Genomic DNA, 25,637 nt, shown 5'->3' with positions numbered 1-25,637 from the left:
GGACAGGTGACTTGGGGACCCTACTCTTCCGCCATCGTGCCCCTCCTCTCTACAGTTTTTCTGTTTCCTAACTCATTAATTACTTTTATTTTTTTAAGATTTTATTTATTTATTTATTTATTTATTTATTTATTTATTTATGAGAGACAAAGACCACAAGCAAGGGGAAAAAGAGGGACAAGCAGATCCATACTGAGCATAGAGCCCAATGCTGGCTTTGATCCCATGACCCTGAGATCATGGCTTGATCAGAAATCAAGAGCCAGGCTTACTGAGCCACTCAGGTGCCCCCATTAATTACTTTTTAAAATCCTTGGTTCTTATTTATTTCTACTTTATTTTTTTTTAAGATTTTATTTATTTATTTATTTGTTTGTTTGTTTATGAGAGAGGACAAGCATAAGCAGGGGAAGCGGCAGGCTGAGCAAGGAGCCCAACCCAGGATTCAATCCCAGGACCCTGGGATCATGACCCGAGCCAAAGGCAGATGCTTAACAAGATAAGCCACCCTAGCGCCCTTCTACTTTCTAACAGCTTTCTTAAACATGTCCTACCTTGGATAAATAATATATTTTATTTAAAAAGTATTTAAATCTATACACACACACAATGACGTGTTTCAAGTCACTTATTTATGAGCATTGCTTTAGTTCTACTGAGAGATTCTAATATGAGGTGTTTCTTTATTCTTTATTCTTTATTCTTTTTTTTTTATTTTGGAAATCATGCTTTCTAAATTTGTATTTCCCCATAGATCTAAGGTTTTTCTGCTTTATTTAGTTTATTTTATGCAGAGGTTTTAAATTTCACAATGAAATTACCTGTTGCTTCTAAATTTATGTTTTAGTTTCCATTCTTTGTTTTTCTTTCTTTCTTTTGGATTTCTAGTTTGGGGGACTTACTGAGAATTTTCTGGTGGGCAAATATACACTACATTTTCAGGAAGTTGTATATTGTTTCCTTCCACATTTTTATTTATTATTACTTGAAACACCATGTTAAGAAAATGTAATACAATCCGGGAAACAGATATATAACTTAATAAATGATAATAATGTCCATTCATTTATCATCCTGTGCAAGAAATAAAATATTGTTTTCATGTCCTTCGTTACCATTCTATCATTACTTTTGAGGTTTTCCTGGATATTGTATTTGAAAGAAAAAGTAGAACCATACATAATTATATGAATCCAATATTTATGATTCAGAATATTACAATCAAATGACTTAAAGCTTTGAGTCACTTCCTCTGAGGACTGATTTAGTTCAGGATTGCTGGCTACCCAAGTTGTAGCTTTGCAGCACTCAAATACCAAGCTCAAAGAGTTTGCCACATATAATGTTACCTTCTGTGATATTAACAATTCATATGTCACTCAACATGATTCTCCTAACTAGATGGAAAGTGAGTGAACTAATCTTAATGTCATATTAATGCTTAAGGCCTTGAACCTCTTTAGCACCAACTGTGTCAGTTGTGTCAGCAGGTGCCAAACCCAGTTAGACTTATAACAAGATTATTGGTATTGACTCCTCTGAATGGTAAAGGGGAGAGGAGTAGTAGCAATTAGGGAAAGCTTCCATTCACAATACAGACCAGATACTACTGAAAGCAAGCGGGGTGGGTGGGGGGGAGAAGATGCAGAGATGATGATCACTATTACATCTCCATTTAATTAACCATTTGGCTCCTGGATCCTGAAGAATGACTGCAATCCACCTCAAGTTCAACCAAGTAGTGGGAACACTTGTAGCTGCAGCACTGAACATGGAGTCTTAGTTAGAATCTGATTAATATGACTTCAGGTTTGTAATGATTTGATTGGGCAAATGTATTTTTTCCTATCCCAAAGAGAAAAGAAAAACAGAAACAGTTTGCACTCACACACAACTGACAAAATATACACTTAAGAATTTTGCCTGATGCTACTTTAACTCTCCAGGTCTCTGTCATAATTGTCAGAACACATCATGACTATCATGATATCATTCATAATATTGTATTGATTCATTATAGTGAAAGCATCTTTTTAATTGAGCAGGGTGGCAAAAAGTAGGGTGGCTAGCTTTCTGGTGGCTAGATTTTTAGTTTAAAAAAAGAAAAAATATGTGCTGCAGAAGCTGGGAAGAAACCCTATCAATATCCAGGGACCATTCATTTTGGGAATATTTTTTGAATTCTTATAGTAGGTGAATACTGGGATATCCCCCTGCCTTTTGCATCCCTTATCACATATAAGGACATATAAGGCTACCTGTTAAGCCTCTTTGGTTATGGAGGTAACACACTTCACATTTTAGGTTAGAGCTCCCGGGCACCTGGGCAGCTCAGTGAGTTAAGTAGCTGACTCTTGATCTCAGCTTAGGTCTTGATCTCAGGGTTGTGAGTTCGAGCCCCACATTGGGTTCCATGTGGAACCCAATTAAAAATAAATAAAATTTAAAATAATAATAAATAATAATAAAAAGAATATACATATATTATATTGAATATATATATATATATATATATATATATAGAAGGAAACAAGAAAATCCACCAAACATTAACAGAGTCCTTTAGATTCATGGCATCCTGGGACCAGCAGTCATGTTGCCAATTGACCATCCTAGCAGGGGTAACTGACTCATCACCAGGAAAAAGCTAGGGTTCCTGCTACATATGAAGGCAGTGAGGACTGTATGTGGAATATAGATGAACTGCTTAGGCATGTCTAATCCTCCCTTGTCCCCAAGTGACTATGATTGGACATGCACAGCGATCCTATTGTAAGAAAGATCTGGTTTCCAGGTATGCAGATCTCTCAAGAGGAAAGGTTTGGATCACATACTAGGTATGTCCCTAAAACTTTAGTACCTGAACATGCTCAGGTAGTGGCTGAGGTTAACTGGAAAGAGGAAGGTCTTGGCTCAAATGCTGTAATAGATAATACAATCTCCTCAGCCGGAAGCTGTCTGCTAACTGTACTTATCACAATTGATTGGAATATTATTTCTTGCAGGAAAATTCTGGCTGTAATACATGGATCCACTTTTCCACACACATTCAGGGAGTGGCTCCTCCAAGGTTCCAATGGACCTCTCTTTCTGAGAGGAGACTCCTTGGTTCTTTCTGCCCACAGGTCCTGTCCCCATGCTGTAATAAAAACACCTTTTGCACTGTAAAATGTCTTAAAAATTCTTCCTTGGCTATTGTGCTTGATAATCCCACATCATTAGTGTTTCCAATATTATCTTTTGAATTTACAACTTTCTGGAGTTCCTGGGTGGTTTAGTCAGTTAAGCATCCAATTCTTGGTTTCAACTCAGGTCACAATCTCAGGATCCTGAGATCAAGGGATCCCTGGGTGGCGCAGCGGTTTGGCACCTGCCTTTGGCCCAGGGCGCGATCCTGGAGACCCGGGATCGAGTCCCACATCAGGCTCCGGTGCATGGAGCTTGCTTCTCCCTCTGCCTTTGTCTCTGCCTCTCTCTCTCTCTGTGTGTGACTATCATAAATAAATAAAAATTAAAAAAAAATTAAAAAAAATAAAAAAAAGGATCCTGAGATCAAGCCTGGTGTGGGGCTCCAAGTTCAATGGGGAGTCTGCTGGTGATTCTCTTTCTCCCTTTCCTTCTGCCCCTCCCCTCTGCTTGCTCTCTCTCTCTCTTTCAAAATAAATAAATCTTGAATATACAACTGTCTCAGAACATTTATTCTTATGATAAATTAATTCTGAGATTATGTTCCTGCTTCTTTAATTTTCCTTTATCTGTTTGTTGCCTCGCTTCTATAGCACCCATTTTCTTAAGTGTTTTTTTCTTCAATTTCCTTATATCACATACTTCCTAGTAGGTATCAGCTACGAGGCTAAACTTTTTGATAGTAAATAGTGGACTACTGTAAATTCAGGTGGATGATACGTGGTCTTGGTTCTAACTGGCAACATTGCTCTTCTAGAGATGTTTTTATTCTCCTTTGGATGCTCCCCTGAGAATACTTTCACCTGACAAGGATGGGGAATAAATAATGAATGGGATTCAGAAGAGATTTTCAGGGAACAAAAGTTCCCTTCTACTTGCTTCATCTGCTCCCAACCTGGAGTGTTATTTTCTGACTTAATAAGAAGAAAAATCAGGCAGTGATCTAGGATGGAGGAGAAAAAAAAAAAAAATCACAGGAGAGCAAAGTCCTCACCCACGAAGCCCTTTCATAGAATTAGGTCTTCTATTCATTCCATTTTTGCCTTTGTTAGGAGTTTCTGTCTGGTATGTTTGTTTTTTAGATATATAAAGCTCCCTTTCACATGTGAGGCATCTTAAGAGTTGAGCTCAGTGTTGTGGGGATTATTACTTCAAATGTATGCACTTCCAATGACTCAATTTGTATAAGCCAGTTGAGATCCCTGTCTTCCTCTCTGACCAAACAGTAAAATCATATCTACATCTGGGGGAAAAATAAGCAAATGCAATGAAGAAATGTATCGAAAATTATCTTTACAAAATCTCTCCATCCTGTTGATGTGGGAAACAAAGGCAAAAGAAAATTTAAATGTCCTTACTACCTATAGCTCACTGAGAAGGCCTTGAAACCAGGAAGAATGACATTCCTCTAGGAACTCAGCTGCCTCAATGTTAACACTTTGCAAAGGGGAAAAAGTAATTTCAGCCCAACCCCCAGGATCCTGCAAGTCTACTTTAACACATAAAAATTCCTTCGGAAACTTCCTTTATCTCTTCCCCCTAAATTATATGTTGTCAATCATCCCCCAAACATATGACCCACTGATATATGTATGAAGGGTCTCATGACTAAGGTTTTATTAAACAATAAAAAACGACCTTTTCCTAAAAATAGCTAGCTTCTCAAGGTCCTGGAAACCTTACTTCCAAAATTCCTTAGAAACACACTATCCTTAACCCTCTCCCAACTTGAAAGTATATAACTGGCCACTCCTCATGACCCTACTGCAGCTCTTTCTGACCACAGGTCCTATCCTTGTGCTTTAAAAAAACCACCTGTTTACATCAACTATGTCTCAATAAATTTTTTTTGGCTGTCAGCTCTCAACCTCAACATCTTTCCTACATCACTGAGATACTTAACCTAAGTTGACTACAGGAAAAGACATTCTGTCCTTTAATAATACAAGGCCAACTTATACTCTCTACCTTTCTAACACAATAATACACATAAAATATGTAGCATTTAATTTCCATGTTGCAGAGAAGATTAATTAGCTTACTCCTAGATTTGCATTTTGTTTCAGTTGATTCACTTCTACTATCAGATTGTTAAAGTATTACTCTAGATAAATACCTGCATCTCAATTGCTTTAAGTAGATAAAAATATCTATGACATTAGTAAATTAAACATAAATAAAAGTCATAATTTTATTTTAAGGAGTGGTCAATTAATTACTTACTAGAACTGCAAAGTATGTCTGATATATTTCAATCCTTAACTAACTGATACCAGGGGTGCCTGGGTCACTCAGCCAGTTAAGCATCTGCCTTTTGCTTAGGTCATGATCCTGGGGTTGTGGGATGGAGCCCCACTTTGGGATCCTGGCTCAGTGGGGAGCCTGCTTCCCCCACTGTCCTTGTTCACGCTTTCTCTCTCTTGTTATCTCTCTCTCTCTCAAATGAATAAATAATGTAAAATATTAAAAAAAATAAATAGCTGATACCAGTTGTATTATCTTTGCAATAATCATTATTGATGTTAGACATTAGTGGGTATGATTCTAAACACAAAAAAAGTATAGTAAAATATATACTGTGTAAAATCAAATATAATATCCTTTTTGCCAGTTATATTTTGAGTTATGTGATTATTAATATCTAGGGTGGGATGGTACACACATGAAATATTGAAGCCAAATATCATGAAACTAATGTATTTTCTTCCCTATAATAAATCTGTAGCTTGTACACATAAAAACTGAAATTCTTGATTTATTCTCCATGACAAAGAAAAACATTTTCTTTGGAATTGTTGTAAGCATAAACAGAAATGTGCTAAAAATGAAGAAAAATATATCTGAAGGCCTCATGTGCAGACATAGTAACATCTCCAAAATAATGTATTATAATGAAGAAAATACTGGAATAGTAAATAAGTAGCATGAGAACAGCATGAATAATTCAACAAATTTTAAATGATAATTATGGATATTCTGAAGGAAAATTAAAAGTAAAGGCTGACACTTCAACCTTAATCCACATTATTTTCCCTCAGTTATTTTATAAGACTATATTTTCTTGTTTATTTTCTACTTTACAGTAGCACTATAGGTTTATATTTGATAACAAAAATAGTTGAAATGCATCCTTTTGAAAAAAATTTAGAGAGTAAAATTTAAAGTAATATTTTCAGGATGGTACAGATAGGATTCTGCTATACACATATACACATACACACAAATGATGTTTTTTAGGGCAGACTAGGAAAATGCTGCCAGTCTGCATCATCACTTTGTGAACTTGAGATGAGCTTTGAGGTGATTACATGAATCTCAGGATGATAATAGTATTGTCTTCAGAATCTAACTGGACAGTAGCCTTCACTTCTTGGGGTCCCAAAGAAGGTTCTAGAATTGAATAGGAATGGATTTTTAGCTCTACTCACCGGAAAAATATGTTAACATACACATATATTCAGAAGATTTCTGGGTTGAAATGGGGATTTATGAGCAGCCTATATTTCCCTATCTTTTTTTTTTAGGATTTTAGGATCATTTCATTTAAAAAAAAAAAAATTCTGAAGTGACATCCTTTCCTGTAGAAAACTTTCTCTCTTCTGCTCCATGTTAACTATGAAATTCAGTCATACAGCACTACCCAAAAACCTCTGGTGATAGAGTTCAAAAAGATTCTTAATTCTTAGAATTTAAATATTACAAAGATATACTTAGATGTAAAGAAGTTGGGTCTGAATTATTATGATTGCAGCACCCTCCTGATGAATCTTCTTTGAGCTTTTCAGATTCCTAGAGCTACTTCCTCTCTGTCTCTCTACCATGATTGGCAGGGCCATTTTTTTAAGGATTAATACTTTCAATTAACCAAAGAATACTCTAGAAAACATCTGATTTTGCTTTATATTATCAAAATTTAACTGGATTTTCAGAAAACAAACAAACACACAAAAGACAAATGTAGGTAGTCTAAGGACTAATATTTCTCCAGAGACATCATCACAAATTTGAGCTCAAACTGCCAGTACCAACTTTGGAAGATCTATAGGAAATAGTCAAACATTTACAGTACATATGTGTACATTGAACAACAACAACAATAACAACAGCAAAAACAAGAAAGCAACTTTAAAAAGTAAGGGAACTTCATGGTGTTTTTAGTTGCCCCTGCCTCATACTCTCGCAGAACAGGTCTTATTCTCAAATAATTATATTATCTGTTTTAACCTGTCTGTGGGTTACTATTTGCAAGCAACATGATCTCATATATAAAATTCTAAAGAAACCACCAACAAACATTAGAGCTAAAACTAGTAAAGTAGTAGGATAAAAAGATTAATATAGAAAAGCCTGTTGTGTTTCAAGGCACTAACAATAAATTATCTGAAAAGAAAACTAACAAAACAATTCCATTTTCAGTAACATCCAAAACATGAAATACCTAGAAATAAACTTAACCAAGTAGGTAAAGGATTTGTACACGAAACCTATAAAACATTGCTGAAAGAGATTTAAAAATATTCAAATAAGTGGAAGAACAGCCCAGGTTCATGAATTGAAAGACTTAATATTATTAAGATGACAGTAGTATCTAGAATGATCTAGACTCAATGAAATCCCTATCAAAATTCTTGTGACCATAAGGCAGTGGGTAGCACAGTCAATTGAATATCTGACTCTTGGTTTCAGCTCAGGTCCTGATCTCAGGGTTGTGAGATCGAGGCCCGCATTGGGCTCTGCTCTCAACGCAGAGTCTGCTTGGGGCTCTGTCTCTTCCTTTACCTCTCCCCCCAACTCTCTGTCTCTCTCTCTCTCTCTCTGAAATAAATATTTAAAAAAAATTTAGTGAACTTTTTGTAGAGAAAAAAGTCAGTCCTTAATTCATATTATATTTCAAGAAGCCCTAAATTACCAAACAATCTTGAAAGAAAAGAATAAATTTGAGGAGCTAACATATTCTAATTTCAAAACCTCCTAGAAAGTTATCATAATAAAAATAAAATGATATTAACATAGGGATAGATAAATATATTAATAGAATCGAATCAATAGTTCAGAAACAAACTCATATATGTATGGCCAACTCATTTCTTTAAAATGGGGGATGCAAGACCATTCAATGAATGAAAAATGGTCTCATCAACAGATATGTTGAATCAGCTGGATTTTGACCTACTAGTGAGTGAAGTTAGACCCATACCTCACACAATAAATAAAAGTTACCTCAAAGTGGATCAAAAATCTAAATGAAAGAGCTGAAACCATGAAATTCCTAGAAGGAAAGAAATATAGGAATAAATCCTTGTGACCTTAGCTTTAGTAAAGGATTTTGGATATTACAACAAAAACATAAGCCTCAAGGAAAACATGGACAAAGTATGCCTTATTAAAAAATAATAAAATTAAATAAAAGGTTCGCTCATCAAGGGATATGAGAAAGTAAAAAGACAATCTATTAAATGGGAGAAAATGATTGCCAATTGAATATCTGATAAGGATTTAGTATCTAGAATGTATAAAGAACACATAAAACTCAACAATAAAAACACAATCAAATTAAAAATAGGTAAGGGACTTAAGTGGACATTTCTTCAAAAATATATACAAATGATCACATAGCACATGAATCAAGAACCGGTGCTCAAACAAATACTTTGTGTGTAAGTGTTCATTATAGCAGTACTGGCTGTAGCCAAAAGGCAGAAAAAAATATTCATCAACAGATGAGTGGATAAACACACAGTGTTATATTTATGCAACGGAATATTATTCAGACTTAAGGTGAAATAAGTAATGAAATGTCCGACAACATGGATGGATCTCAGAAGCATTATACTATGTGAAAGAATCTAGACACAAAATGTCACATATCATCCTATTTGTATGAAATATTAAGAAAAGTTAAAGCAATAGAGACAGAAACTGGATTGTCTGGGCTCAGAGAGGCATGAAACAGAGAATGCTGGCTTAGTGGCTTTGGGAATTTTGAGGGGGTGATGAAAAAATTTTTGAAACCTGATATAGGTGGCTTGTATAATATAGGAAATGTACTAATTACACTTTGAAATAGTTCTTTTTAGGTGTAAAATATTTATTGATATAAATCAATACCAATAAAAATCAAATTAATACATTTGTCTTCAAAATTTGACTAAACAATTTAGAACCAAACAGACTCTTCAGAGTGGCTACAAATGATAACATGTAACATATTCTCAGGGGTGGTCATCCTGCACCCAGAGTTTTAAATTGAGTAGCCTTCTAATTAGGCATGCTGGCAAAAGCTCATCTTAGCTTGATTTTGCCTACATGCATTTTTATTCAACCATGTGACTACCCACAGCTACCTTCCCTATCATAATGTCACTGCTATATACTTACAGAAATAGAAAAAAAGATAAATTATTTTCACTGAATTTTCCCCACCAGGGCCCATTTGCCTTACTGAGACAGAAATGTTAGAAAATGAATCATTTATGTGTAGAGTATGTACATTAGCTAAATTGAATCCATTCTGAGATGTCTTTTGACTTGTGAGTTTTTTAAGCTAAAAGATATTTCTCTCTAATTGCTTCTAAGTCTCTCCTGTCCCTCTTGTGCTCTCACTCTACACCACACACACACACATACACTCATCACATTTATCTTTATTCCATTCTACTGATTAACATTAGTTTGGTGTAATGAAAACATAATTTATATTCAAAATTCAAAATTGTTTGCAAAAGACAATTATATCCTAAAATGTTTTAGAACATTTAGAATGAAAGTCAAAGGTTAGGAAGGCCTAGGGAAAAAGGTTTTACTGTTGTAATATTTACTGTACTCATCAATGAACGAAATATAATTGTCCTCTGAGAAGTGGGAAAGAAAGAATTATGCTAGAATTATGCTAGAATTCTGAAGAATTCTAGATGCTAGAATTATGAAGGTTAGGGTAGCTTAGGTGAATTTCTAGAAGTCAGTAGGATTAATGTTCTAACAGATAATATTGATCATGAAATATATAGCTGGTAATTTAAATACAAATAAAATTTATATGGATTTTTAAAAGTATATGTAAAATTAAATACATTGATTTCATATTATCTTTCAATACGTATTAAATGATATAGACAATGATGCTCGAATGGTTAAATTAAAATTGCTGCTTAATATATGTCATTTCCTGAAGCTTCCTGCCTTTGCTAAATTTAATGGCAGTGGCCATTGTGCTCATGCCAAACATTAGGCAGCTAATTTGGAATCAACCTTTGCCTTTGAATCACAATTTCAGATCTCTGACAAGAATTTAATTTTATCATTGCCTTAAAAATAGAAAAGCATCTACCAACTGCCTTCCTGCTGATGTTGAGACAATAGATTCTGCTGTTTTAACCTCTAAGTTACACTATCACCATGCCCTTTTTTAAATGATCTTTTAGGGGAAAAAATGCCACAAAAGCTCAACTTCAGCAAAATGATGCTGTCAGAATTTTATTCACACTAAATGGTCTCAGCATGTCACTGCTTTCCTATGGGAACTGCAATGGCTCCCTGTCAAATACCAAATTGATTTTAAAATTGCTTGATGGCTTCAGAGGCAAAGTGGTTGGGAGCTGTGTATTTATCCCAGTCAGAGTGGTGCAAGAGCCAGGGTCTCTTCCAGCAGTTGTGAAACATGTTTATGCCATGTGCCAAGCACAGGAGACATTAAGCCTCAGGTCTCATACTTTAAGTTGTATGTACGCTGATCACAGCATTGCCGTCAGATATATACTTGGAATATTTAGGATATGTGCTGCCAAAATGAGCACATTTAGAATATTTATATTCTTACATAAGGCACATTGAAGTTTAAAAGTTGTTTTAACATACGTGATATTTTGTACGTAGATTGTGACAGAGAAACACAAAATATACACAATATTAGATTGGGGGAAAAAAGCTTTCAAATGTGGCCAGGCTCTTTTACATTTTGAACTTTAGAAAGAGCACATAGGATCAATCAACAGGACTTGTGAATTCCCCGAAGATTCAGTAAGTTTTAAAACAATTAATCTTTATTTTCATTGTGCCTATTAACATTCATTTGTTCAATGAATGTTCAAAACAGAATGAAAAATTGCACCCAGTGAGCTCAAGAGCACATATAAGGACAACATAGTTAATCATTTAGCTTGTTTGTACTAGGTCTATTTTTGAAAGAATATAAATGCATTGATTTTGTGAGAGAAAAATGTTGATTATTAGGAAATTTAGGAAATCAGGGATAAAGAAAAAGACAAAGGAAAGTTTAAAAACATCAAGTCAATTTCCACCCACAGAAAATTACCATCTCTGATACAGCAAACATCATTCTTCCTAGGAGGGGTAGCAGCATATGGCCAGACGTGTGTGTGTGTGTTTGGGGAGGGGGGGGCACAGGAAATACATGTAGTCACTTGAAACACCACAGAAGACCAGTAGGACATTGACCCTATGTCCTTTGGTACATGGTGCATAGGATGTAACACAGAGGATAATAAAAAGGCATTTTGTAGGGCTATGTGAAAGAAGTAATACAGTGATAGCTAATTTTGCAAATGAGAGACTGTGAGTGTGAGAGTGAACAGTGGATGATTTGGGAAGGTCAGAGAGACACTGGGGATGGCATCCAATTGATGTATTGCCTAACAACATGGGCATACAAATTCATCGGATGATGACAGCCCACAGAAGCTTAAGCTCCTGCCATGACTAAAGAGGATGATTTGGGAGGCATGCTGGGATCTATATGATGACGTCTCAGGGAATATATGTGGGTGGAATTCATGTTAACATGATGAATTCTCTCCTTCCCCCATTTTATTTTTAGATAGTTAAAGAGGCAGGTGGTGTGTTAAAAAGAGAAGCAGTTGTGACAGGGACGAGTGCTGCTCTAGTGGACTTCCCTGAAGGTTCCCTGTAGCAGAGTCCTGGGCACAAGAAAGCCCATCTATCCAAGTACCTGAGACCTTAGGCTTTGTTTGTTTGTTTTTTTATTTATAATTTTACGTATCTATTTAAGAGAGTGAGCATGAGTGGGAAAGAGGGGCAAGCATGCTGACTCTCTGCTGAGCAGGGAGCCTGATGCTGCTGGATCCCAGGACCCTGAGATCATGACCTGAAAGCAGACACTTAACCAACTAAGCCACCCAGGTGCACCCCCCCCATCCATCTTTTATATATTATTGCCAGGGGCACCCTCCAACACCACAGTGGCTTCAATATTGATTTTAGAAAACAATTTAAAACAAGATGTCTTAACATAGAATAACAGGCTATGGAGGGTGAATGTTTGTATGGCTTTGGTAATGGGCAGAGGAGACACTGGCTAAGCTAAAAACAACAATAACAACAACAAAAACATTAACAACCCTACATCCTACACAGAGCTGCAAATAGTTAAAATGTCTTCTAAGGATTATTAACTGACAGGCCAATTAACTCACTTACTCCAACCGAAACGTCAGCCAGATGTCCGTTATACAGTCCTTCCCCTGGACCCATACATATGAGCAGTTAGTTTGCAGAGGGGGGTGACTCTTAAACGGATATACAGACAGAATTAGAGGCATACATCTTGGAAAAGTTGAGAATATTGCAACTCTTTCAACCTGTTCACCTGTTGAATGGAAGTGGAATGTTCCAACAAGTCAGGTTAAAATAGAATCATGTGGATAGGGATCCCTGGGTGGCGCAGCGGTTCGGCGCCTGCCTTTGGGCCAGGGCGTGATCCTGGAGACCCGGGATCGAATCCCACGTCGGGCTCCCGGTGCATGGAGCCTGCTTCTCCCTCTGCCTATGTCTCTGCCTCTCTCTCTCTCTCTCTCTCTGTGTGTGACTATCATAAATAAATAAAAATTAAAAAAATATATTAAAAAAAAAGAATCATGTGGATAGTGTGGTGCTTTTTTCTTAAAAAAGATTTTATTTATTTATTTGAGAAGAGATAGCGTGAGAGAGCACAAGAGAAGGGAAATTGGGGAAGGGACTGAGGGCGAGGGATAAGCAGACTCCCCACTGAGCAGGGAGCCTGATGTGGGGCTGGATCCCAGGACTCAGGGATCAAGATCTGAACAGAAGACAGATGCTGAACCGACTGAGTTACCCCAGTGCCCTAGATTTATTGTCTGCCCATCTCCAGCAAGCTGTCTGTTTAGGCATTGGACCGATCTCTCCTGCACTTCCCGGGTAGGATAAGACATTGACCAGGGAAATATTATGTCAACACCAAGAAATTTCCTAAATTTTTCATGGTAATATGTTTTGCTTGTTTCTATCAAAGTCTTGAGTTGGTCACCTATAAATGAAAACGCTGAGCAACAGACAAACATGCACAAGTCTGGACATGATGTAGTGTGTAGTCATTTATAATTTGGAATGCAATCTTACTAATGAAGCTTTTTCTGTGGACTCACTGTGTGAAATGGGGATTGCTAGATGCCATTTTTAAAAATCCCTTTAACTTATGACACCCACACTGCATATTTTTATGGTAAACTGTAGTTCTTTCATGCAAATATTGCTGTTAGATCATATTTATACTTCAATCCTATCTGTCATACTGCATTTCACTAAGCAGATGTTAATGACTATTTTATTTAATTTTTTATTATTAAAATATTTTGTTAAATAAAGGGATACTGAACTTTAAAATTATATTGTGGGATCCTGAGACCTACTGAAATGCCCTGAGAAGGAAAGAAACCATTATTTAATTTTGCTTATTCTTAACTAAGTCATATATTTTTTTCAGTCTTAATTTCCCTTTGTGTAAAGTGATTTGCCTCATACTAGATCAGTAAGGTTTGGGGAAATCTCAAGGGGGGGTGTTTAAAATCAAGGGCTCAGAAGTTAAATTTCTTGGTCTTGAAGTCTGAGTCGGCCTTTTATTAACTATGAAGTTGGGAACTTAACTCTCCATCATATTTGTGACAGGGATGCTTGAGTATTATGTGCTAAATGCCTATGAGTGTACCTGGAATGAAAGTATATCCCTATTATTATTATGAATTATTGAATATAAATAATTGAACACAAATAATAACTAGCCTTAAAATTTCAGAAGAAATTTTTTAAGAATTTATTTATTTATTTATTTATTTATTTATTTGAGACTCAGAAAGAGAGAGGCAGAGATACAGGCAGAGGGAGAAGCCCTGGGTTCAGGACCTGAGCTCAACCACTGAGCCACCCAGGTGTCCCGAATTTTAGAAGAAATGATCTGATGGATCACTTACTGGATAAAATATTTACAAAATTGTTCACTTCAGCATGTAATTAACATAGGAAATGACATAATCTAGAATATAAAATAAACCTATTCAATTACCTAAGTTTCTTTAATGTGATACAAAAGCACTGCAGTTAAAAAATTGTTACTAACATCTTCAGTTTCTTCAGGTTCTTTTTTTCCCCTTAATAAATGGATTGTATCCTGCAAAACTATCCATTTGGCTAAGTCGATTTCTATGCATTTTTTAGAAGATCAGAATACATTTTTCTATTTAACAACAGGAAATTGAGGAAGCAGATGAAACATGAAATTGAATCTTACAAGAGAAAAAGGGAACAATTACAGTAAAATCATTTTAAGGTGGTTCCAGGAACCAGTTCCTCAAATAGCATGAATAGGGAAATCTTCTTCGGAGAACTATGAAAAAAATATATTGACAAGGAACAGATGAAAACCATGTAATCAAAGACTCCTTAAGAAAGTTTTTTTCTATTTGGATTTCCTAGTGTGAACTTTAATGATATTCAAGTGTTACATTTCTTTTTCCCACAGAGGACTCCAAGGACTGCTATTTTTAGTTTATTTACAAGTGTAATATTATATATTTTCACTTTGGTTGCCATATCAAATTCTGGTTTTCATTGTTCACTCTAGGCTAAATGGGACTCCCCCATGTTTTAATACCCATAGTGTTCCTATAGAACATTTTTGGCACACATCAAAATAAAAATGTGTGTTTATGATCAAATTTGCATTTAAAAATTGGCTCTGTGCTAGAGAACTGTACTTGGTGCATCCTTATGATTAATCAGTTCTTTCATCTAATACTAACTCCACCCAGTGACCTCAGAATCAAGCTTATGAAACTATTGTTTGACATATATAATCATATTAGATAATTTACTGTTTGTTTATCCTATAATTTGCTGTTTTTCTGTTATATTAGTGAAGGAGTACTAACCTACTTCAACATGAGATACTCAAGCAAGTTAGTGGCTTAACAGCGGTTCATTTTTCTTACACATAATGCTTCAGGGGGAATGTTCTATGTCTGTGGGCAATTCTGTTTCATTTGTGGATAAGACTGAGGACCCTTCTGTCTGGTTATTCCATCTTCTCCTGGGGATTAGTGGCCATGTCTGGGCTGCAGAAGGCAAAATGGAAAGGAATGTGAGAAGGGGGCATGCTATGAACATGAATGTCCTTCATCAGAAACAAACACTTCTGCCCACACTGTTTCCTTGTCAAATAGTCACACCTGCAAGAAAGGGTGTCTGAGGAATGAATTCCAACTCTCTGTCCATTATGGAGAGGTGGGTGAAGAATTTTGACAGACAGCTAACAGCTCTGTCACTCCATTAATTTTCTTAATTTTTACTGTGACAAATGTTCTCATTTGGTATTTCATGTATTATTAGAAGTTCTTAGAAAGGGAGAATATAACCCCAACTATATTTTATTGAATTAATTATGTAAAAACATTCATGTCAAAATGAAGTGATATAGATATTATTCATTCATGTTTTCATTCTGTTCTTACCTCAGTGACTTCCAGAGGATGCCTTGTGAACTTGGTATATTGCATGGATCTGGAGTAGACTATGAATGTGTTCAACATCTTGGTTATGGTATGAAGAAATGTGGCTAGCCAAAATCCTTGACATGATTTTACTACCTAAAAAGATGGAAATGTTACTATCAAGTAACTGCTTTGATCATGACACTGGTCACATATCGCAAACTTCTGACACAATAAACTAAAACAAAAATGTATGCAAGCAAGTGTATTTGCAAACTAAAAACAAGTTAGTAAAGATTGACCCAGATAAAGTGGTAATTCACTACCAGGTCACAGGAAGAGTGAGAGCTGAACCATGACCAATTATCTTACAGGGAAAAATAAAGGATTACATGAGAATATGACAGCTTTTTCAAAGAGACATATATGACAGTGTCTGGGCCTCCAAAGAAGATAGATACATGATAAATGATAGATAGATAGATAGATAGATAGATAGATAGATGATAGATAGATAGATAGATAGATAGATAGATAGATAATAGACAATTTAAGTTGGAAATTCTTAGCTTAATTTAAATAAGTACACTCTTAGATATAACATGAAGAGTCAACAGGATTGTGACAGACACTCTTGGCTCCCTTCCTCCCAGGAATATGCCAAACGTATAGCTACATGAGATGGAATTCCTTCTGAAAGAGATTCTAGGATCTAACTGAGCCCCTCCTATACATCCCATGAATGAGAAAAATTGCTCATCTGGAAAAGTAGGAAAGACTGAGACACAACTTTCCATAAACCCCAGAGCTGACACAGTGCTGTGTCACTGGGAGGGAACTCCTTGTTCCTAGCTTCTCCTTAATGAGTAGATGATTTGGACTCCATATCCAGGCTTCAACTTTTAAGACTCTCAATGAGGGGACAGGCTCCCAAAACACCTAGTTCAACATCACTAATCAACAGGGAAACACAAATAAAAATCTACAATAAGACATCACTTCATACTGGCTAAGAATGGCTATTATCAAAAAGATAAGAGATAATAAATGCTAGTGAGGATGTAGAAAAGGGAATACTTTTATAGTGGGAGATTGACACAGTCACTATGAAAAATAGCATGGAAGTTCCTAAAGAAATAGAACTACCATATGATTCAGCAACCTCACTTCTGGGTAGCCAAAGGCAATGAAATCAGTATCTACAAGAAATACCAGCATTCCTATGGATAAATGGATAAATAAAGTGTATAAATATACAATGGAATATTATTCAGTCATAAAAATTAAGTAAGTCTTGCCACTTGCAACAAAAGGATGGAACTTGAAGATGTTACACCAAGTTATGCTAAGTGAAATATGCTGGACAGAGAAATACTATATATACCACATAGTATCATTTAGATGTAGAATCTAAAAAAAAAAAAATTAAAAATAAATAAGTTCAACTTCTAGAAAGATGGAGTAGGCCAGAGTCTGGGAGGTAGGGGAATTAGGGAGAGGTTGTTAAAAAGGTACAAAGTTTTATTTATAAAATGAATGAAGTCTGAGGATCTAATGTATAATATACTGATTCTAGTTGGTAACATTATTTAATTGAAATTTGCAAAAAGAATAGAGCTTAAATGTTCTCAAAAATATTGATCAATCTAGGTACTTTTCTTCAAGAAGCCCAAGAAGGATAGTGGTTGAGTGTGTATCACAACCAGGCACTGAGGTATGTTTGGAGCACTCATATAATGTCTCTAGTCTTGGAGATATAAATGACCCCCTTCATAATTTTTTTTTAATAAATTCACAGTATTCCTCAAAACAAAGATATCTTCAATTTTCTGGCCTTGTCCAATTTACAATTACTTAATTTTTATGATATATTCCTTAATTTTTATGACATGTAGTTTTAGCTCAGAGAATTGGATACTGACTTTCCTTAAACATTGTATTATAGAAAAAATATTTCAATATTGGTCTAAGTTGAAGGCACCCAACAAATACTGTTGGTCTGCTGCATGAAGGGAAAGTAAAATCAAACAAACAAACAAAAATCACTGCAAATATTCCTGTAACCACTCTCCAATATTAAATTTAATATCACAGTTCAACTGACAAGCCATTTTTATTTACTCATACCTTAAATTTTAGTTCTCCAAGTTAGAACTAAAGACAATACTAAGAAAGTTAAAACAAGTGAAGATGCATCACTGTGTTGCACCCATTATTTCAAGAGCTTCTATTCTCCAGTGCAATGTGGGAATAATGCCCTTTTCGAGTGTATCAAATGATCTACACATTTAAAGGCAAGCATCTGTTAACATAAATAAAATGCAAATAAAAGCATGAAATATGTAAGCATATGGGAACAACTATAAAAAGCTTTTCTCTTGATTTTCAATAAATTGTCCATGGCTCAGCTGCAAACAGAAAGTCTACACCAACTCTTTCTGGAAATAAACACAGTTCACTACATATCTTAAAAAATATTTGAGAATACACTGATTGTAAACATACACAAAAATATTTTTATCATTATTTTACCTGATATAAAATATTTGATTTTAATTGTCATTTGTGTGTTGGCTGACTGTTTGAGGTAGGAGAAATTAGTGAGCTTGTGTCCATCTCTATCATCAGTATTTGTCATTAATTAACTTCATAACCCATAGAGCCTTATATCACTTCCTTTCCTTTCCAACTACTTTCCCTGGAATTATACAACAACCAGCATCTTTGATCTTCAAATAACTGGAAAACAAGTTCCTTCAAAAGGGACTAAAATGAAAAAAATGACACTATATTAAGTCTAATGCAGTTTCTAAGTTGCTCTCATCTGTCTCTTCTTTAGGGCTAGAGTTAAGAGGACAATGGTTCACAATCAAAGTCTTACCTGTCCGTTTTTCTAGTCCTATTGCTTGTTTTGTTTGATGTTTTGTGGGATTATATTTTGTAATTAATCATTTCAAATTGAAGTTCATTAAAATTTCCCCTAGATTTTGGTCAATGTTTTTGTGTTTTATCAATTTCCAGTGTTCATTCTAGTATTTTAGATAACTTTCTATTTCTTCGTGAAAATGTATTAAGAAGTTGGGAGAGATGGGAGATGGTGGTAGAAGCATCTAGAGAATCATGATATTAACATTTATCTTGGTTGGTTGGATCCTCTAGAAAGAACATTTGGAGATGGTGTGTACAGGAAGCTTATTGAGAAGTTCCTTTGTAATGAACGTCTACGGAGCAGTAAAGGAATTAGAAGGGGAGAAATTGTTGAAAACCCAGTAGATGCAGCAAAGATTTCAGATGATCTATAAAATAGTATAGCTCTTCAGAATTGCCCCACCTAAAGGCAAAATGGCCGAGACTTTGTATGCTCTGCTTGACTAATCATTGAATGCAGGTTATCCTAACAAGGAGACATGAATTTGAACAAAACAGAAAAAATTCCCACAGAATGATTTGGCTAAGAGCCTTGATACACCATTGCTTCCAGCACCTAGAGAAACAAATGTCTTAGTCTTAGAGGAGAAATCTTGACGGTGTAGCATGGCATCCATAATTACCTTAAGTATGAAATCACTATCAATATGAAGGTTACCTGTCCCTGTCAGAACCACTTATATTGTCTCTAGTGGTAAGTCCAAATTCTTGCTAAGTTTTGATATGGAAAGGTGCAAACTACAGCTCAACATACATATGTTGAGTTATAAAACTATATATAACACATATGCATTTATATCTAATTAGGTAACTATACCTAATTAATATCTGAAATAACAATTGAAGCTATGCTTGAATTATGATGACTTTTTGCTTATCCAACATGTATATGACTTTGTGCTTATATATGTGTGAGTATGTATATTTGTGTGTTATATGTGTGTATGTATATATCCATATGTGTATACACTACATAGACAGCATATACATTGGGTAACTGGCTATGCACTCATGCACTCTATTTATGCAAGTATGCAATTGCATGTATATAGTAATTTTTGTTAAAGTATCAATAGATACTAATTAATTCCACATTTTGGCAATTGCAAATAACACTGCAACAACATGGGTTTGCAGATATCTCTTTAATCATACACTGATTTCAGTTATTTTGAAGATACAGCCAGAAGTAAAATCATATGGTTATTCTATGTTTAATTTTTTTTGAGGAACTGTCATACTATATCCCATGACAGCCTCATCATTTTGTCTTCCCATCAACAGTATACAAAAGTTCCAATTTCTCCACATCTTGGCAATGCTTCTTATTTTCTGTTTTTGATAAAAGATACTTACGAATGTGAAGTGGCATCTCATTGTGGTTTTAATTTGCATTTCCTAAATTATTAGTGATGCTGAGCATCTTTTCATGTGTTTATTGGCCACTGATATATCTTCTCTGAAGAAATGGCTTTCAAGCCTTTTCTCCTTTTTCTTACAGTTTTATGTGAGCTATTGAGATGTGGGGTTCTTTATATGTTCTTGATAATAATTTTTACATATTCATGGTTTATAAATATTTTCTCCATTTTGTGTGTTGTCTTTTCACTCTATTGTATCCTTTCATATACAAAATTTTTAATTTCAATATAATCAAATTTGTTTATTTTTTCTTGTTGCCTGCACTTTTGGCGTCATATCCAGAAAGCCACTTCCAAATAGAATATCATGAAGTTTCCTCACTTAAACATAGTATAAATTACTAGTACTCTGGCAAAACTGTCACGTTGATGTTCTTCATCTGTATTTTGCTTCCCTTGTCTTCCTGCTATACCTTTCCTCAACAGTTGAGGCTGAATACCCCGTGAACACATTGTCAAATTCCTTCAGACAACTGTACAATTACAATCACATTTTATCTTAGCAAGTAGTGATCTACACCGTTATAATAATACAAAGCAATTCCATCAAGTGTGTTTATTTTCTGTATTGGATTTACTCCTCTATCTTCGTTGTAGATTTAATTTTAATATTTGAATGGCAGTAACTCTGTTACACTTCTGCAGGCAATCAAAACAGATATAAGCTTTTCAAGCAAGTGAAACATTTATGTAGTTGTTCTCAAGATGAAATCAAATCTTTAATTCTTTAAAATATTTTCATCTATTTTACCTCTCAGAACACCATGATTTATTAACCTCTGATAGCCATTTCATCTTTATAGTAATTATATCCACTTTGTTTCTAAAATATAAATGATACAACGTGATATCCTTTATTTAAGAATTTCATCATCCCCACTGGAATGGGAAGTTTAGTTTCACAACAGTATCCCTATCATCAGCTGTGGCTTACAGAATTGTTCCATAGCTGACCTACTAAACAACAAAATCAGCAGACAAAACCAGCAAAATTCTTATAAGCTCAGTGAACACAATGCCATTTGGCTTTCTCAAGGAACAAAGTCATCTTTTGGGTTCTCTTACACAACAGATCCATTCTTGCATGTCCACATTCTGAATTATTTGGTCGTTTTCTCCACACTCTGCCCAGGGTGTTCTTAATATTTTTATTCTTATTTAAGGTGAGACATTACATTTCCAAGCCTCTAGGATCATCTCCATAGTGCATTATCATTGATTACTGGTGTTATAGAAAGGAAGTAATATCCTAAAAGTAAAATCATGAGTATCCTTCAGCTATATCAACAAATTTTACTTTATGTAGACTTAAATAATTCTTGTTCCCTGTTATTCCATAGCCATTAATGTCTACTGACAAGCATGCTGCATAAGCCATCAATGACTCATATTAGTGAGTTACTGTAGTCATTTTGGTGTGCATGACATGTGCATGCATCTTCTTCAGTTCTGCCCACAGAGGTTTGACCTCATCATTGGATGGTGGCCAAGAGAGGATAGAGAATATAGGGGTCCAATCTTAAGAACAACATATTGTCTTACAAACCATGTATCTCACAATTTCAAAGTAGAAGTGATAGGGCCAGTGAGCAAAACTTAGGTAAGAATCAACAATGGTATGTGGTCAAACCATAATCTTCTCTGAGCCCCAGGTCTACCACTTAGTAGGCATGTGAACTTTGATCACATTGTAGGTCTTCTCCATCCCCCAGCTCTGGATATGAACTTTGGGAATCTTTTTTTTTTTTTTTTAAGAGAGATGATACATTATATACACTATATATCATTATATGTATATATGATAGATAGCTATGTACACATATATTCATATATGTGTACAATTGACTTTTGACCAACACATGGTCAAATGCATGAGTCCATATTCATATGTAGATTTTTGTGATACAGTGCAGTACTATACATGATTTTCTCTTCCTTATGATTTTTTGAATAACATTTTCTTTTCTTAAGATTACTTTATTATAAGAACATAGTATATAATACATACAACATAAAAATGTGTATTAATAGACAATGTTATCAGTAAGGCTTCCAAGCAAAAGTAAACTATTAGTTAAATTTGGGGGGAGTCAAAATTTATAGTGGATTTTCGAGTCCACAGAGGGTTGTTGCCTCTAGTCCCTGCATGCTCAATGGTAAGAGAGACCGAACAGAATTGAGAATTAATTAATTCTTGGAATTTTAGGTTGCAATGTGTTGGGCTAACATAGAATGTTTCCAAAGAGTATGAACAGGATTGTGAGAATCCAAAAGTTTACGTATGAGAAACAAATTTTGCCTAATGAAGATAAATATTTGGGGCTGGGCACAATGATCGTGTTTAAATAGTCAAAAGTGTGTTCTTATAAGAACTATTGGATGTGTAAAATAATATCCCAAATGAGAGAGTAAAAATTAATGGATAGGAATTATAGTGTGGAAGATTCTGTATCAAAATAATATTCTAAAAACTACAGAAAAAATGAACTAAAACTTTTCTAAGCAATTAACTTTTGATTATGAGATCTTAGTATTTTATCAAGCCCCATTATAAGTTATAATTAATTCATGATTATATTTAATGGAATATTCAGGAACAAGAACTATTAATATACATAAGATGCATTTCTTTATTAAAATGATTTGTGCCATAATACATATAACACTTTCATTTAGAAAAAAAAAATAATTACTGACAAATTCAAAACAGCCTAGAGGTATAGATTCATTTATAAAAATAAATACAAAATGTTAAAGTATTTTCTCACATGCAGTACTGCTGAAAGTCATAGCTAAGATGTATTGATGTTTTCTTCATTTTGCCTTTTATTTATTAGAGATTTATTTTTCTACTATTAATCAAGGTTAAAGTAACTTAAATAAACTAACATTGTTTATTATGTTATGTTTTTATGAATCTTGGCTTTGCTATACATAATAGTGATTAAAATTTTACACAAAATACCATTTATAAAATGCCAGGAAAAAATGAAGACTTTAAATATTTATTTTGAATTTTCTAAATGAATTTGTACTCAAGAAGTCTTCATCAACTTTAATACTATTATTTTGCTGCCAGTTAGTAAATATATTAAATTTATATTGGTGAATATAAATTTCATCAGTTTCACAATATACCTATCTGCAAGCAACCTGAAACAAACTGGCTACACAATTATTAGAAACCTAAGACAATCACCTCTCATTTTAAGTATTTACATTTCTCTTTCTTTTGTTTTTAATATCTTTTCCTTTTAGAATAATGCCTTAAATAATTTCCCAAGAAACCAATGAGATATGACAATATTGAAAATGAAAAGGTCACCCTATGTGAATGGTTATTTGTCAATTTGGCCAGGCCATGGTACCCAGATATGTGGTCAAACATTATTCTAGATAGTTCTATATAGGTTGAGTAAAGTAGATTATCTCCCATAACATGAGTGGACCTCATCAATCAGTTGAAGGCGTTAGTACAATAAAGACTGATGTCTGGAGGAAGAGGGAATTTTACTAGCAGATTGCCTTCAGACTAGAATGGCAACATCAACTCTTCCCTAGGTCTCCAGCCTGTTGGCCTATCTTACAGAACTGATAGCTACAAACTCACTGCCCTCTGTGCAGTATGGTAAGTTCGTGCTCATCTATCCTGGCAGCTTCAATCCATAGACTGTTTTTTGCGTTTTGTAACAAAAACCTGCTAGTTCTCAGACAGGGTATTGAGAAGTGACTTCATAGTGCCAAATGGGGCAAGGGATCTGAGGCTCTGAACTATTCCTTCATAGATATTTGCCTTATCTTTCTGCATAATTTCAGCTCAAGTTTAGGGAAACCTGAGGCCACTAATTCCTAAGTCTCTTGTGGGTTTTCTTGTTCAATGAGGTAACATCTTGACCTTTTTCCCTATGAATTTAGAGTTCTACTTTCTTGCATCTGCTAGGTCACTTGTCACTATTAAATTGCCTCCCAACTTTTGATATATTTTAAAAGATTTATTTATTTATTTTTAGAGAGAGAAAGAGAGAAAGTTGAGCAGTGGAAGAGAGAATCCCAAGCAGATCCATGTTGAAGGTGAAGTTTGACGGAGGTTGGATTCTACAACCTGAGATCATGACCTGACCTAAAACCAAGAGTCAGATGCTCAACTGACTGAGCCACTCAGGTGACTGCCCACCCCCCTGCCTGGCATTTTTGATATTTTATTGTTTTCTTCATTTATATTCTCCATTTTTTTTTTTTTTTGTGGAGTCATCTCTTTAAAGATCCCACTATCGTATTTTAAGGGGATTTTCCTTTGCTTTTTAAGATTTATTTATTTATTTCAGAGAGAGAGGTGCAGTGAAGGAGTGGGAAGGGTAGAGGGAGAAGGAGGAAGAGAATCTCAAGCAGACTCCATGCTGAGCATGGAACCCAACCTGGGGCTTGATCTTGACCATGAGATCATAACCTGAGCCAAAAATCAAGAGTGAGATGCTTAACTGACGGGGCCACTCGCGCACCCCATTAAGGGGATTTCCTGAGGCAGGGGAGACAATTCATATATTCAGTCCAGTGATTTATATGAAATGATCATAAGATTTTGAAAATAGCATTTCTATAGCATTGTCTATCATTTGTCTGTATCCTTGAGGTGCTCAATACTAGAGGAATAAAAAAAGAAAGGCTAGTCATGAATGTGGATGGAAAAGCAGAATACTGCTAGAAAGTGACACTTCAAATACAACCAGGATGTTATTACAGTGCTTGAAGAAGACACATCTTTCAAAACTATTTGCTTCTGCACTCATCTTCTATTAATCACACACATGAAAGTGATAATGTAAATTTTGTCTCAATCTAAATATACCATCAAAGCCAGAAAAATAAAATAACAAAACAAACAAAGCCCAAAATATTTACGGTGCATTAGATCATCTGGTACTTTCAATATTGTCAATTTTCTCTTCATAGAATATGAACCGGTCAAAGACATATTGGCTTGGGTGTCCTAGACATATACTCAGTAAACAAACCTAAGAATAGACTGGTAGTTATCGAATATGTTGAAATTGACTTGCCTCACTTTAAACTAATATTTCAAAGTTTTTCCCCAAATCTTGAGTTTTGGGGAGGAAGTGCAAAAGCTGAATCTTCAAGAGGCAAAATAAGTTCTTTCAAATTAATGTTTTCATCTGAGAGAATTAGGATGTGTAAGTCAACGTCAATTTTACCATTTGGAACTATATACCCTGCTGAATAGCATAAAACTTTGCTTACAAATAATGAATTCCATGACTCAACACTATACAACTTTTAGTAATATATAATCATCTATTTTATCTTTTCATTTGTTTATCGTATGGGATCC

The 25,637-nt window shown here is 34.8% G+C and overlaps 1 long non-coding RNA gene across 5 annotated transcripts in view; it reads left to right on the top strand.

Annotated features, from left to right (window-relative positions):
* LOC144307047 (uncharacterized) overlaps window positions 1-25,035 on the top strand; it is a 108,210-nt gene extending 83,175 nt beyond the window's left edge. For 4 of the 5 annotated variants that reach the window (XR_013374033.1, XR_013374061.1, XR_013374091.1 and 1 more), the window contains one exon: window positions 15,968-17,159. This is a non-coding gene — a long non-coding RNA (uncharacterized LOC144307047). Of the gene's footprint in view, window positions 1-15,967; window positions 17,160-24,300; window positions 24,453-24,920 lie in introns of those variants that run through there. The other variant, XR_013374111.1, reaches the window with a different exon arrangement.
* Window positions 25,036-25,637: the final 602 nt, after the last annotated feature.

This window comes from Canis aureus, chromosome 1 (genome assembly GCF_053574225.1).
Source record: "Canis aureus isolate CA01 chromosome 1, VMU_Caureus_v.1.0, whole genome shotgun sequence".
NCBI classification, from domain to species: domain Eukaryota; kingdom Metazoa; phylum Chordata; class Mammalia; order Carnivora; family Canidae; genus Canis; species Canis aureus.
This window is presented reverse-complemented; position numbering and strand designations above follow the sequence as displayed.